Here is a 15,098-nt window from a genome sequence, read left to right on the forward strand (position 1 = left end):
GCTATTTCCTTCAGCCCATGAGAAGGAAAGTAGATGTTGCAGATCATTGCTGGCTCCACGAACAGTGGCTCTTTAATCAGAACGCTGATGTGGATATTCCCAGGTGAAAGCTTTGCTGAATTCTGCTGTAGAGGGAGCACATAGCCCAGGGAACCACTAAGAAAGAAGTACAAAGCACTGGGATTGGACCAAGAAACATGAAATTCCAGTCCTCGTTCTGACACTTTCTTGTGTGTCCCCTAACGAAACTTTTTAGGTGCCAGTGCTTTCATTTTAAAACTCAGAGCAGAATCATATACTAGATTTTTTTTTTTTTTTTTTTGCTGAGGAAGATTCACCTTGAGCTAACATCTGTTGCCAATCTACCTCTTTTTGCTTGAGGAAGATTTGCTGTGAGCTAATATCTGTGCTAATCTTCCTCTATTTTGTATGTGGGTCACTGTCACAGCCTGGCTGCCAATGAGTGGTGTAGGTCCATGTCCAGGAATGGAACCAGGGCCACCAAAGCAGAGGGTAACAAACTTAACCACTAGGCCACAGGGCCAGCCCTACATTTTAATATTTGTATGATCACTGTCCATGTTTTCTCATCTCCTATGTTTAGAATAGTATCTGACCCCTAGAAAGAGATCAATATATAGCTTTTCAATTTAAGTTATGAAAAACTAAAACTTTTCCCAATAAGTTTGCAAAAGCATTACTTTTTTTCCCAAAGATTCATTGATTTCATTTACACTAGTGAAGTCTAGTAAATGAAAAAAAATCTATGCTTTGAACTTATGTCGTAAGACTCTTAAACCAACGCTCTTTCTCCTCTACTATACAGCAAGTGTTATACTAAGTGGAAGGCTAATAGGTTAGGTTATAGTATTTATGTTCAAGTTATTGGTCAGGCACATGGTTATTGTCCCTAAAGATCTAATAATTTTCATCACTATCATCTATAAACCTTATTCAGAAATAACAAGCAAACTGCATCCCACTAATCAGATCCTTAAGAGTTGCCGTTTCATAAACTCCAGGTGAAATAAACGGCTTGAAGACTTCCAGGGAGCTCTGGGTATGGGGGGACAAGTGAAAAGATAGATAATGCAAAATTCTCAAGTACACACTGAAGCATGATGAAAAATATTTGGAAAAATGCAGTAGAACAAATTGAAAAGATTTCAATAATCAATGAGGTGATTCTTAGCCAATGTGGCATTAATCAATACATTAATTCAGCCTTCTGTATTTCATATATATATATATATATATATATATATATATAAAATAATGTTTCCCAGAACAATTTGAAGACACTTGCTAATCATTTAATATGCAGTGTGATCGGGCTTATATTTTGAGCTAGATACTGTATTAGTTGTGTTGGGGAGTTATGGAAAAATAGGATGTGTCCTGCTGTCTAGTTGTTTACAGCACAGATTGACTATCACACAAGGAATCATGTGCCAAATTCTCTGCAATTAGCAACTAATGCTGCCAACACAGGGTCTAGATGTAAACACGCAGGACACTGTCAATAAGATTCTCTATAGAACTGAGCAATGATGTATAAATGAAGAATGACAGATATAATGATAAAATAATCATACTGGTCTATTTCAGAATACTGCACACAGGGTTGTGCCTACTCTTGCAGTCCCGTGTCAGGCTTACAAGCACTGCAGTCCCTTAATAATGAGTACCGATGACCATGTGAAATGCCCTTTGACTCACACTCAGGATGAGACGAACTCAAAATCTGAGGATTACTGTTTATATTATTTGACCGAGTTAGTTAAATTAGACGAAAAATGTTGTTTGACAAATTTAGTTCTCTACAGGCTGAACTGACCACTTCTTTTGAATTCATGTGGCTACTTCCTTGGAGCGTAGTTCTGCTACAAAAGCAAACAAGCAAAACAAAACAAAACGCCTTTACATGAAACGTTATGGACAGACCGTCCTGGTAAGGGTTCAGGGAAGAACTTTGAAAATGATTTCTATGAAGTTTTTCAGGTTTTACGCTGTGGGTTAATAATTCCTCTGTGCTCTCAATTGTCTGAAAGTCATTACTTACACTGAGAGAGAATTTATGCAGTCAACAAAATTATGTATACCATGCTTTATTAAAAATGCTCCAAAAATTTGAGGAGAAGCATATAATTTTTTATAATCTTTATGTCAAAAATTCTAGTAATGAAATAAGTCAATCTGAACTTTTATTATTTTACCTAACAATTGCTTAGCATTTTTCAAGTTATTTTGTTACTAAATGAATTGCATTTAGTAAAAGGACCTGGATCTGATGGCTGGAACATGGAGAGTGAATATGCTATTTTCTATTATTAAAATCAGAGGGCTGATTGTGCACATAATTTATCATCTTGAGGGAAATCATGACGTTTGTCATAACATCAAATATTTTTAAAACATTTGCTATGAATACGAATTTGAAAAGAGCAGAAAATTTTAAATATGAAATGAGTAACATTATATCAGGTCCATATATAGAAAAATAAAACTATTTTACTGGCCTATAAATAGTATTTCTTTTAGTATTTTATAATTTGTTTCCCCAAGAGAGTCAAACGACATGTCAAAAACAATTGGCTGAAAAGCTGCCTACTCTTTTCATTGATTCTTGTTAAGTTCTGATGGACCTGGATCTTGAAAGGAACTCAACATTTTATTATAGATCTTCATTAGTGTTTGAGCCTCTCCTCCCAGAAAACGGGGGATAGTTGCTAAAATAAACAGCTAGCTCTAGTAAATGAGATATACCATAGACTAATTAAAAATGAAAATTTTAACACAACGAGATTATAAGTGCTCACTTAAATGAGGCTACAGAATGAACTTCTTCCAGGTGAACACCCTCAATTAGAGTGATCATATGCCCCGGCTTGCTAGGGCAGTCCCAGTTTATATAAACTAGGACACCCCACGAAGTGTCCTAGTTTAGATGAAAAATTATACATGGTCACCCTAGCCATACTTATCCATACTGCATTGACAAGTGATACATAAATACTGAGAGTGAGTGATTTGTTTGGGAAACTGGAGTCTTCTTTCCCAGAAGAATTTAAAGTAATTCTTTCTATTTCTAGGATAGTTTTGGTTGGCATTGATAAAGATGCTCTTTTCATCTCTGGATGTGTATTTATTGTGAGCTTGTTCTGAAATACTTCTTATTTGCTGAATATCAATCAACTGTGAAAATAAATGGTTTACTTAACTTTGTGTTTATGCATATTAACGTAAGTAGTATTTGATTAAATGACTGTGTCTTATATTTTGCTTACAATTTAATCATTAAGTTCTAAAGATGCCAAGTAGTATGAAAGTTTTCCCAGTACAGACTATTTTATTCAGCAACTATTGTCATATTTGTATAACTTGTAAAATTATTAACAATTTCTATTTTTCTCTTCTATAATTCACTCATACTTAACATCATTCTATTATATACAGTGAAAGTTTTTAAATATATAGGAATGTGTAACTATATATAACGCATATATTAAAGAATAATACAACATATTTGCCTAAGAATTCTTAACACCTTTAAGATCCTTTTTATACTTAGCTTTGAGGAGTTCGGTATCTATAGTCCCATCCTGCCACCTAGTGTTAAACATTCTCAAATTACAAAAAGTCTGAAATAATAATGAAATTGTTTTTCTCTAATGAAAAAAATCCCAACAACTAGGGAAGATTCTTAAGAAAACATTCTGATGCACGTGATAATGAGAGTTGTAATGGGCAGGTAATTAAAGTATCAGTTGGTATATATGTAGTGAAAAGAAGGTGTACTTCATAAAATATTTTGATGCAAACAATCATTAAATAAATGTTAAGGGTCCCACCCTGTGACCGAGTGGCAGCCCAGGGTTTCACCAGTTCGGATCCTGGGTGTGGACATGGCACCGCTCATTAAGCCATGCTGAGGCACCATCTCTCATAGCACAACTGGAAGGACCTACAACTAGAATATACAACTACATGCTGGGGGGCTTTGGGGAGAAGAAGAAAAAGAAAGATGTTTGGCAACAGATGTTAGCTCAGCTGCCAATCTTTAAAAAAAAATTTAAAAAATGTTAAAACATAAGTAAAAATTACAAATTAAAATGACATATCATTTTTGTCTTCAAATGAATATATATATTACATGTACATGTATTATATGTATGTACATGTAATATATATATATATATTTAAATATTTGAAATGATCTAAAGCTAGACAACTCTGAAGCCCATGGCTAGGATAAAGTAAATTACCCCATAGGTATCTGATCAGGAATAGAAATAAGATCTTCAAAAGCTCACAACAGTGTGAAAAGTGTTTCTCACATCTGATAAGCAAGGCCCTCTATATCTAAGCATGAAAAGTATTTATTCTACCACTGTATGTTAGGAAAAAAATCAATTATTAATTCGCTATAATCCTGCCCTGGCTTAATACGGCTGACATTTGAGAGAGGCAGTATTTGGGGGGCATATTAATTACCTCTGAGGTCTGTCTCTATAAACATTTGTAAGGTTTTGGAACCACATTAATTGATCATCTACCATGCGCCAAGCATTTGGATGGATACTGGGAGTACAAAGTTTGGTAATGGGGACATGGTCCCTGCTCTCAAGGAATTTACTTTCTTTCCTTAGGTAGACATTTAGAAAAATGTACTTATTTTTGCTCATATTGCTGAAATACTCAGATTGCTAAAAAGCAATATGTTCAATGACTGAAGGTAGGATGGAGGGAAAACATATTTCTTGTAAAAAAGAGGGTAATAATTACTCTGGAACCTAAAAGTCAAGAAATATAAGGCATTCAATAGATTAGGAAGAAGTCTGTTCTCAGTAGGGCTTCCCAGAAGCAGAGCTTGAGAGAAGGATTTGGTTCCCCTGACTTACTAAAGGAGAGCTCTTTAGGCTTTAGGAAAAAACATTAAGGGAAGGAATGAAGCAGGACTGGAAGAAGAAGGAGGTGAGCGAGCATATGGTCTCAGGTAAAATCTAGATTTGGCATAACCAATGGGGTAGGGCTCTGGGGTGTAAATTGCATATCAGAGTTGTCCTCCCATGATGCAAGGGAGTCTGTCTTTAGTAGCTCAGACACTTAGTCAGACACTGTCACTGTGGGAGCGGAGAACATAAATTCTAGGCAAAGTAACTACCATCAGCTGAAGATAATTTGGAGAAGGCTGCAGCTGGGAGTTATTAGTTGCCAGTTCTCCCAGAAACTGGGAGCTGAGTGCACCAGCTCAATAAAGGGCATGTGGGAGGGGCACCAAAACAGAGTTTACTAGGAAGACTATTGCAAGTACACAAAATCTGTTCAAGTGCTGCACCTAGATTGCTTCTAGAGCCTGGAGACCAGTGAGCACAAAAAGAATCCCATGTGAATACATCAGGACATAGAATGTAGGGCCATGTAGACTGTGGGAAGGAATTTGTATTTTACTCTACTTGCAATGAGTCACGCAATCCAAATCAAGTTTTATGCTTTGTTCTGGTGCGACTGGGTGGGGCTGGGGTGAGGAACCAAGGACAAAACGCTTTCCTGGGAAATGTTCTGTGTCTTTCTGCAAGTTATTAGCTGGCGTTAATGCCCACAGTGTTGACCATCGACCCTTATATATAGTAGCCTTCAAATTCATTTCTCATGGTATGGGGGATATTCAGAAAATAAAAATACTACAATTGGACGACTCTCTTTTTTGGATTAATTGTAAGAAATCATAAAAACAAATTCAATTTTGGGTTGCATTGACTATTGTATTGTTGAGTACTTAACAATATCTAGTAGTGCTGTTGGGTCTCTGTTTTGTTTTGGGGGAGGTTGAGGAAGAAAAGTAATGTTGTTGATGACTGGCACTTTTCCAGAAATATGCTATACACTTTAGATACTTTCTTTAACTCCGTGAAGATTTTATTTTCACTTTTCAAATGAAAGAACAGAATCTTAGTAAGTTTATACAACTGGAAATTGGTCAAACTGGAACTTGAAACCTAAGTTATTTAGTTTTTAAAACTGTCCTTTACAACATTATTAGCAAAATATTTAATCTGGCAAACTACTTCAGATATTTTTGGAAGAAAATTGTATGGACTATAAGTCAAATGGTATCGGTTGCTGGGGCTTTGGTAGATAATTCCACATTGACAAAATGAAAATAATGAGTATTAACAATTTAGGAAGACAGCACAATGTTCAGCAAATTTATCTTAAAGCATTACCACTAGCTTGGCTATTTTTCTATTTAAATATATTTGTATTCTGATTTTTATCTGGATCATATATTTCCAATAGTATTCATATATGAATGATAGTGTATGTTTCTGAATATTTGGGAGGATGACACAAAGAATAATGGAGGTCATTTTTTAAACTTAAAATTTCTTAGAAACATAAGGCATATTTAAATATTTTAAGATGAGTTTTACATAGGTTTATTAGAGAACTATAAAGAACATTCACCGATTTTACTCGTTTTTACCCATGTCGAAATTTTCATATTAAAAATATTATTAGCACCTCAGGCAATTATCTAAAAAATTATTAAAAATTTTAAAAATTCTCAATATATAATTTTTACATTTTCCTCCATTAATCTTGTTAACAGTAAAGCCAATTATATTAATCCCCTCATTTGTCAGTTATAAAATTGTTACTTTAGCAAGCAAAATTTACCTAAAAGTTCCTACTTTAACTTTCAATTGCCTTACTTATTTGAATAATTGTTACAGTTCAAAGAGGCTATATTCTAAAACTCTGGGGGCTGGCCCCGTGGCCGAGCAGTTAAGTTCGCGCGCTCCGCTACAGGCGGTCCAGTGTTTCGTTGGTTCGAATCCTGGGCACGGACATGGCACTGCTCATCAAACCACGCTGAGGCAGCGTCCCACATGCCACAACTAGAAGGACCCACAACGAAGAATATACAACTATGTACTGGGGGGGCTTTGGGGAGAAAAAGGAAAAAAATAAAATCTTTAAAACTCTGAAATATTAAATACTCAACTAATTGTAATACTATTGGCTATCCTTTTATTGAATACATATGATGGAGCAAACACTATGCTAAGTACTTTACACATGTGCTCTCATTTACACTCACAATCATTTCACAGACAAAGAAGACAGGATTAGGGACCCCAAGATTTACTGGGCTCAAAACCAAGTTGATTTCAATCCAAATCCTGTGCTCTTTATTATTGTATTTGATTGGGTGTTTTATTTTTTCTTCCACAATCCTTAAAATATTCTTTATTTGCTTCTGACAGTTTATTGACAGTGAGAAGAAAGGAGAAACTGTGGGATTTACTGGATTTTAAAGATTTTCTCCCTAATTAAATGATCCTTTGCGTCTGTGTGTGTATGTGTGGGTGGGTGTGTATAGCTTGTGAAGGAGAAAAACAGAACTTGCAAAAGATTAAATGAAAATTTTCCTAACATATATTAGCTTTGCAATTCTAAAGACTTTCTCATTGAACAGTGGCAGATATTTTGAGTAAAAAAATCTTAATTGTTTATTTCTTCATCTCTGGAGTAGCAATTTCTTGGCTAGATGGGTCATTTAGGTAGCTCACAGCTGTTCACATTTTGAAACTCTGGAAATTTCCCTAGAGTGACTTATAAATTTTATGGAACATTTTGTTGAGAGTGGGGAATATGTTAACAAAAGAAAGACTATTGGAAAGTCAAAATTCTTGCCTTCTGATTCCAAAAAGTTACAAAGAAGAAGGAAGTAGCAGTTTCCTCTGGCTTCTAACTTGAGAGCACCTGCAGCTTAAGACAGTGCAGAACATTAGAATTACACCCTCTGTGAAAGTACAGATTAAATACGGATCAAAACCCCGAAAACACTCAGATTCATATTTGATGTAGCCGATCTTATAAAGAATGAAGAACAGCAACCTGTCAGGAATGTGTGGAGGAATGCGTTAATTCTGGCTGTTTAGGATTTGCTTAACTCTTATTAGAATAAATTATGATTTGAAATAAGACTTTGGTACTAGAATTAACTTGTTCTTCTCTAAATTTTACCAGCTCTTTTAAGAACGATTTAAATAAAAAAGAGATTAAATACTTTCAAAATTGTCAAAGCTTTTCATGAGCTTGAAATGCCTTGATGAGTTACTGTAAATCAGAAGCACATTTATTATATTCTCTAGAACACATATAATCTTGAGTGGGGGGAGAAGTTAATGGTTCAGAAAACTTTTTTTTTTTTAATTGTAAACAAAATCCAAATGTTAAGGCATTCGGAATCTCCCAAATTGAGTGGGGCCCCCATAACGTAGTAACTTAGAAGCTTCTCGTAAAAGCTTCTGCTATTTGGGGATCAATCAGGCACTGACAAAGGAAGTCCGTTACAGGCGTAGTTGGCTCAGATGTGGCAGGCTGCATCAACATAGGCTGGTTTTGAAGGAACATGGCAGACCACTGAAAATGCCCACCTTATGCTAGGAGGGATGGGCGTTGTTATTGAGAGAAAAGTGTGGCTGATGTTGATTTTTGTTTTCTAATCACAAAACATCTTTACAATTTTTGACTTACTGTATATTGGTGTTGGATGCTTTTTAAAGAGAAATCATTTTCATAAAATCCTGAAATGCCCAAATTAAAAGAATTCTTATAGGCAGTCTAGTCCAAAACATTTGTTCTAAATATGAGTAAATGTGGAGCCGAAGAAGTTTGATGACAAACAAATTCATCCACCAAGCAGTGTTGGTGTTGGTACAAGAAACCATATCTCTTAGTTCACACTCCAGAACTATTCCCCAAAGCTCTGATGGGAAGTGAAAGCATTAAACAATTTTATATTTATTTTAATTAATTTTTATTTTTCAGCGAAGGACTACAGGCACATAATTGAAAGATCAATTAACATTAAAGACTTATAACAAGTAAACAGCTATTCTTCATTCTCAGACTTTACGCCCAACTTTATTCTGGCTTCCTTCCATTCTCGCCATTTAGATGTACAATTGCATTTTTATTTCTACTTCTCTGTATGTGACTTATTCTCCCATATTCTTCTCTGTCCTGTAGGAATTTTTTCTTCATCACTAGTATGTGAAATTGTGTGCGTGTGTGTGTGTAGAGGGTGTGCTGGGTGGGTTTTCCTTTGTTGGGTAGCATTCACCATTTCAATGAAGAAAACCTGTGTCATCTAGTTCTACAAAATCTCCCCCCTCTATTTTGTCTTTTCTATTTTCTGGACCTTCTGTTACTTCAAGATTTGGCTCCTGAATTGATGGCTTACTGTTTTTTTTTTCCTATCATTTTCCTTTCTGTGGCTTTTTCTTTCAATAGCTTAGAGATTTTCTTCACTTTTTCTTCCATTTCTTGATTTTTTAAAAAACATATTTAGTGTATTTAAAAAATTTTTTCCTTTATAAGCTAATGTTCTTATTATTATCTTCTTTATCTGAAAATACTAACTAGAAGAATTACAATAAATAGAAAAATATTTGCTCTTTTTATGTTCCTCAACGACGTATTTGAATTTTCTCTATGGGTTTTTTTTTTCCTAAAGGTTTTTTAAAACATCTTTTGTGCGATTTCGTGTTAGGTATGTTAGGGTTTTGTTCTACTGTGGCTAGAATATATTTTCTATTTAGTTTACAGAAATGCTATTGATTGCATATGTTGAAATTGTCTATAGGAATCTTGCCAAACTCCAGTATTATTTCTAATTGTTGTCTTAGATTCTCTTGGATTTAAAATTATGACAAGCATATTATATGACAATAACAATGATGTAATATTTATATCTAATTACTGTTTCTTGTTTTTTGCTTTGGCTGTAAAATTAAGACTGCCTGGATATGTTGAATATTAATGGTAACAGAGGGCATCTTAATCCTGTTCCTGAGTTTAGTGGGAATGTTTATAAAATTTTACCACTAAGTATAATATGTTATAACATTGGTAGATATTGGTAGATATCCTTTATCAAATTAAGACAGATCTCTTCTTTAGCTTGCTAAATGTTTTTAATCATGAAACACGTGTTGAATTTAATCAAATGATTTTTCTTTATCCATTTAATATAATAATTTATGCTTTTTTTCTGTTAGTATTTTTATTACATTAAACAATGATCAAATTTGAACCATCTTTATATTTCTTACTAAATCATCAGTATTACTGGTTTTTCCTTTTGCCTTAGATTCCAGTATGTTTCAGTTACTAATCCCATCTTTTTAAAAAGCTTGGTATTTTCATGAATTTTTACTTTATTTTTGACTTTTTAAAAAAATACTGCATTACAATTTTATCCTGGTTACTGAGATTTTTTTTGTGTCCCCTCAAATTTTGTGCCTGAGACAAGTGCTTCACTTGCCTTGCTCTAATTCAAGCCCTGCCACTCAGATCACAAATTTCAGGTAGTGCTTATACCAACCAGAAATCTGGGGGTGGACTTGTGAGTCAAACCTAGTTAATCGGAAAGTCACATTTCTTAAACATGGTGTTGAGGTCAAGGCTAGCCATAAGACATTTGGGTCAAAGACACTGAGACCAGATTTTGTTGTTGTTGTTGAGGTCATAATAGTTTATAACATTGTAAAATTTCAGTTGTGTTTTATTATTTGTCAGTCACCAAATAAGTGTGTCCCTTTACTCCTTATACCCACCCCCAACCACCTTTCCCTCCGGAAACCACTAATCTGTTCTCTTTGTCCATGTATTAGTTTATCTTTCACATATGAGTGAAATCATATGGTGTTTGTCTTTCTCTGTCTGGTATATTTTGCTTACCTTCAAGGTCCATCCATGTTGTTGCAAATGAGATGATTTTGTCTTCTTATGGGTGAGTAGTATTCCTTTGTATATATTTACCACATCTTCTTTATCCATTCATCAGTCAATGGGCACTTGGGTTGCTTCCACATCTTGGCTATTGTGAATAATGCTGCAATGAACATGGAGGTGAGTAAATCTCTTTGAATTGTCAATTTCAAGTTCTTTGGATAAATACCCGGTAGTGGGGTAGCTGGGTTGTATGGTATTTCTATTTTTAATCTTTTGATAAATCTCCATGCTGTTTTCTATAGTGGCTGCACCAGTTTGCATTTCCACTAGCGGCATATGATGGTTCCCTTCTTGCAACATCCTCTCAAACATTTGTTATTTTTTGTCTTGGTAATTATAGCCATTTTAATGGGTGTAATGTGATATCTCAGTGTAGTTTTGATTTGCATTTCCCTGATGATTAATGATGTTGAACATCTTTTCATGTGCCTATTGGCCATCTGTATATATTCTTTGGAAAATTGTCTGTTCGTATCCTCGGCCCAACTTTTGATCAGGTTGGTTTTTTTGTTGTTCAGTGGTGTGAGTTCTTTATATATTTTGGAGATCAACCCCTTTCTGGATATATGATTTGCCAATATTTTCTCCCAGTTGGTGGGTTATCTTTTCATTTTGTTCATGGTTTTCTTTGCCTTGCAGAAGATCTTTAGTCTGATGAAGTCCCATTTGTTTATTTTTTCTTTTGTTTCCCTTGCCTGAGTAGACAGCGTATTTGAAAAGATCCCTTTAAGACCTACGTCAAAGAGTGTACTGCCTATATTTTCTTCTAGGAGTTTTAAGGTTTCAAATATTACCTTCAAGTAATTTGATCCTATTTGATCCATTTTGAGTTAATTTTTGTGTATGGCAAAAGATAAGGCTCTACTTTCATTCTATTGCATATGGCTGTCCAGTTTTCCCAACACCATTTATTGAAGAGCCTTTCCTTTCGCTGTCATATGTTTTTAGCTCCTTTGTCAAAGATCAACTGTCCATAGATGTGTCATTTTATTTTTGGACTTTCAATTCTGATCCATTGATCTCTCCGTCTGTTTTTGTACCAGTAGCATGCTCTTTTAATTACTATAGCTTTGTAGTATATTTTGAAGTCAGGGATTCTGGTGCCCCCACTTGTGTTCTTTTTTCTCAAGATTGCTTTAACTATTTGGGGTCTTTTGTTGCCCCATGTGAATTTTAGGATTCTTTGTTCTATTTCCATGAAGAATGTCATTGGGATTCTGATTGGGAGTGCATTGAATCTGTAGATTGCTTTAGGTAGGAGGAACATTTTAACCATGTTTATTCTTCCAACCCATGTATATGGAATATCTTTCCATTTCTTTATGTCATCATCAGTTTCTCTCAATAATGTCTTATAGTTTTCCATAAATAGGTCGTTTACCTCATTGGTTAAATTTTATGCTAGATATTGTATTCTTTTTGTTGTGATTGTAAATGAGATTGTAATCTTGAGTTCTCTGTTAGTTCGTTATTAGAGTATAGAAATGCAACCGATTTTTTTTTTCCAAGATTTTATTTTTTTCCTTTTTCTCCCCAAAGCCCCCTGGTACATAGTTGTGTATTCTTCGTTGTGGGTCCTTCTAGTTGTGGCATGTTGGACGCTGCCTCAGCGTGGTCTGATGAGCAGTGCCATGTTTGCGCCCAGGATTCGAACTAACGAAACACTGGGCCGCCTGCAGCGGAGCGCGCGAACTTAACCACTCGGCCACGGGGCCAGCCCCGCAACCGATTTTTCTAAGTTGATTTTCTACTCTGCAAATTTGCTGTAGTTGTTGATTATTCCTAACAGTTTTCTGATGGATTCTTTAAAGTTTTCTGTACATAAAATCATGTCACCTGTAAGCAGTGAAAATTTTACTTCTTCATTGCCAACTTGGATATCCTTTGTTTCTTTTTCTTACCTAATTGCTCTTGCCAATACCTCCAGTACTATGTTGAATGAGTGGCAAGAGAGGGCACCCTCGTCTTGTTCCTGTTCTCAGAAGGATGGCTTTTAGTTTTTCCCCATTGAGTATGATGTTGTCTGTGGGTTTGTCATATATCATCTTTATTATGTTGAGGTAATTTCCTTCTATACCCATTTTATTGAGAGCTTTTATCATAAATTGATGTTGGATCTTGTCAAGTGCTTTCTCTGTGTCTATTGAATTGATCATGTGGTTTTTAGCTCTCATTTTGTTAATGTGGTTTATCACATTGATTGATTTGCAGATGTTGAACCATCCCTGTGTTCCTGGTATGAATCCCACTTAATCATGGTGTATGATCCTTTTAAGGTATTGCTGTATTTGGTTTGCCAATATGCTGTTGAGAATTTTTGCATTTATATTTACCAGCGATATTAGCCTGTAATTATCCTTCTTTGTGTTGTCCTTGTCTGGCTTTGAGATCAGGATGATGTTTGCCTCAGAAAATGTGCTAGGAAGTGTTCCATCTTCTTCAACTTTTTGGAATAGTTTCATAAGAGTAGGTATTAAATCTTGTTTGAATGTTTGGTAGAATTCTCCAGAGAAGCCATCTGGTGCTGGACTTTTGTTTTTTGGGAGTTTTTTGATTACTGTTTCAATCTCTACTTGTGACTGGTCTAGTCAGATTCTCTATTTTTTCTTGATTCAGTTTTGGGAGGTTGTATGAGTCAAAGAATTTATCCATTTCTTCTAGATTGTCCAATTTGTTTCAAAGTATTCTCTTACAATCCTTTGTATTTCTGTGATATCTGTTGTAATTTCTCGTCTTTCATTTCTAATTTTATTTATCTAAGGCTTCTCTCCTTCTTTGTTAGTGAGTCTGGCTAAGGATTTGTCAATTTTGTTTATCTCCTCAAAGAACCAGATCTTAGTTTCATTGATCCTTTCTACCGTTTTTTTTTTGTTTCTATTTCATTTATTTCTTCTCTAATTTTTATTATTTCTCTCCTTCTGCTGACTTCGAACTTTGTTTGTTCTTCTTTTTCTAATTCTGTTGGGAGTAGTTTAAGATTACTTATTTGAGATTTTTCTTATTTGCTAAGTTGGGCCTGTATTGCTATTAATTTCCCTCTTGAGACTGCTTTTGCTGCCTCCCATATGAGTTGGTATGAGGTATTTTCATTTTTATTTGTCTCCAGATATTTTTTGATTCCTTCTTTAATCTTTTAAATAATCCATTGGTTTTTCAGTAGCATGTTGTTTAGTCTCCATGTATTTGTCACTTTCCCAGCTTTTTTCTTGTGGTTGATTTCCAGTTTCATAGCATTATGGTCAGGAAAGATGCTTGATATGATTTCAGTCTTCTTAAATTTATCAAGGCTTGCCTCTTTTCCTCAGCATATTGGCTATCTTTGTGAATGTTCCATGTACACTTGAGAAGAATGTGTGCTCGGCTGTTTTTCAATGGAGTGTTCTCTATATGTCTGTTAAGTCCATCTGGCCTAGTTTTTCATTTAATTCCACTATTTCCTTTTTGACTTTCTGTCTGGATGATCTATCCATTGATGTAAGTGGGATGTTAAGGTCCCCTACTATTACTTGATTGTTGTTAATATTTCCTTTAAGATGTCTTAATAGTTGCTTTATGTACTTTGGTGCTCCTATGTTGGGCATGTATGTTTTTATAAGTGTGATGTCTTGTTGGTGGAGTGTCCCTTTTATCATTATATACTGTCACTCTTTGTCTCTCATTGCCTTTTGTCTTGTGAAGTCTGCTTTGTCTGATGTAAGTATGGCAACACCTGCTTTCTTTTGTTTGCCCTTAACTTGGAGTATCATCTTCCATCCCTTCACTCTGAGCCTGTGTTTGTCTTTATAGCTGAGCTGTATTTCCTGGATGCAGCATACTCTTGGGTCCATCCAGCCAGTCATATGATTGGAGAATTCAATCCATTTACATTTAGAGTGATCACTGGTATATGAAGGCTTATTACTGCCATTTTATCACTTTTTTCAGTTGTTCTATATTTCCCTTGTTTCTCATCTCGTGTATTTTGGACTGTCAATTCAGTTTCGTAATTCTCTATGATGATTTTCTCAGTTTTCTCTCTTTTGTTTTAATTGTGTCTCTGTTCTCATTGTTTGCTTAGTGGTTACCATGAGATTTATATAAAAAATCTCATAGATGAGATAGTCTATTTTCCGATAGCCTCTTATTTCCTTAGTCTAATCAGGTTCCATCCCTTTCCTCTTCCCCATCTAAGTTATTGTCACAACTCATTCCATTTTGTGTTGTGAGTTTGTGGTTAAAATGATGAGATTATCATTATTTTGATGTTTTCCTTCCCTTTATTTTTAATGTTATAATTAAATGTTTGTCAA

The sequence above is a fragment of the Equus przewalskii genome, chromosome 17 (genome assembly GCF_037783145.1).
Source record: "Equus przewalskii isolate Varuska chromosome 17, EquPr2, whole genome shotgun sequence".
Taxonomy (NCBI): Eukaryota; Metazoa; Chordata; class Mammalia; order Perissodactyla; family Equidae; genus Equus; species Equus przewalskii.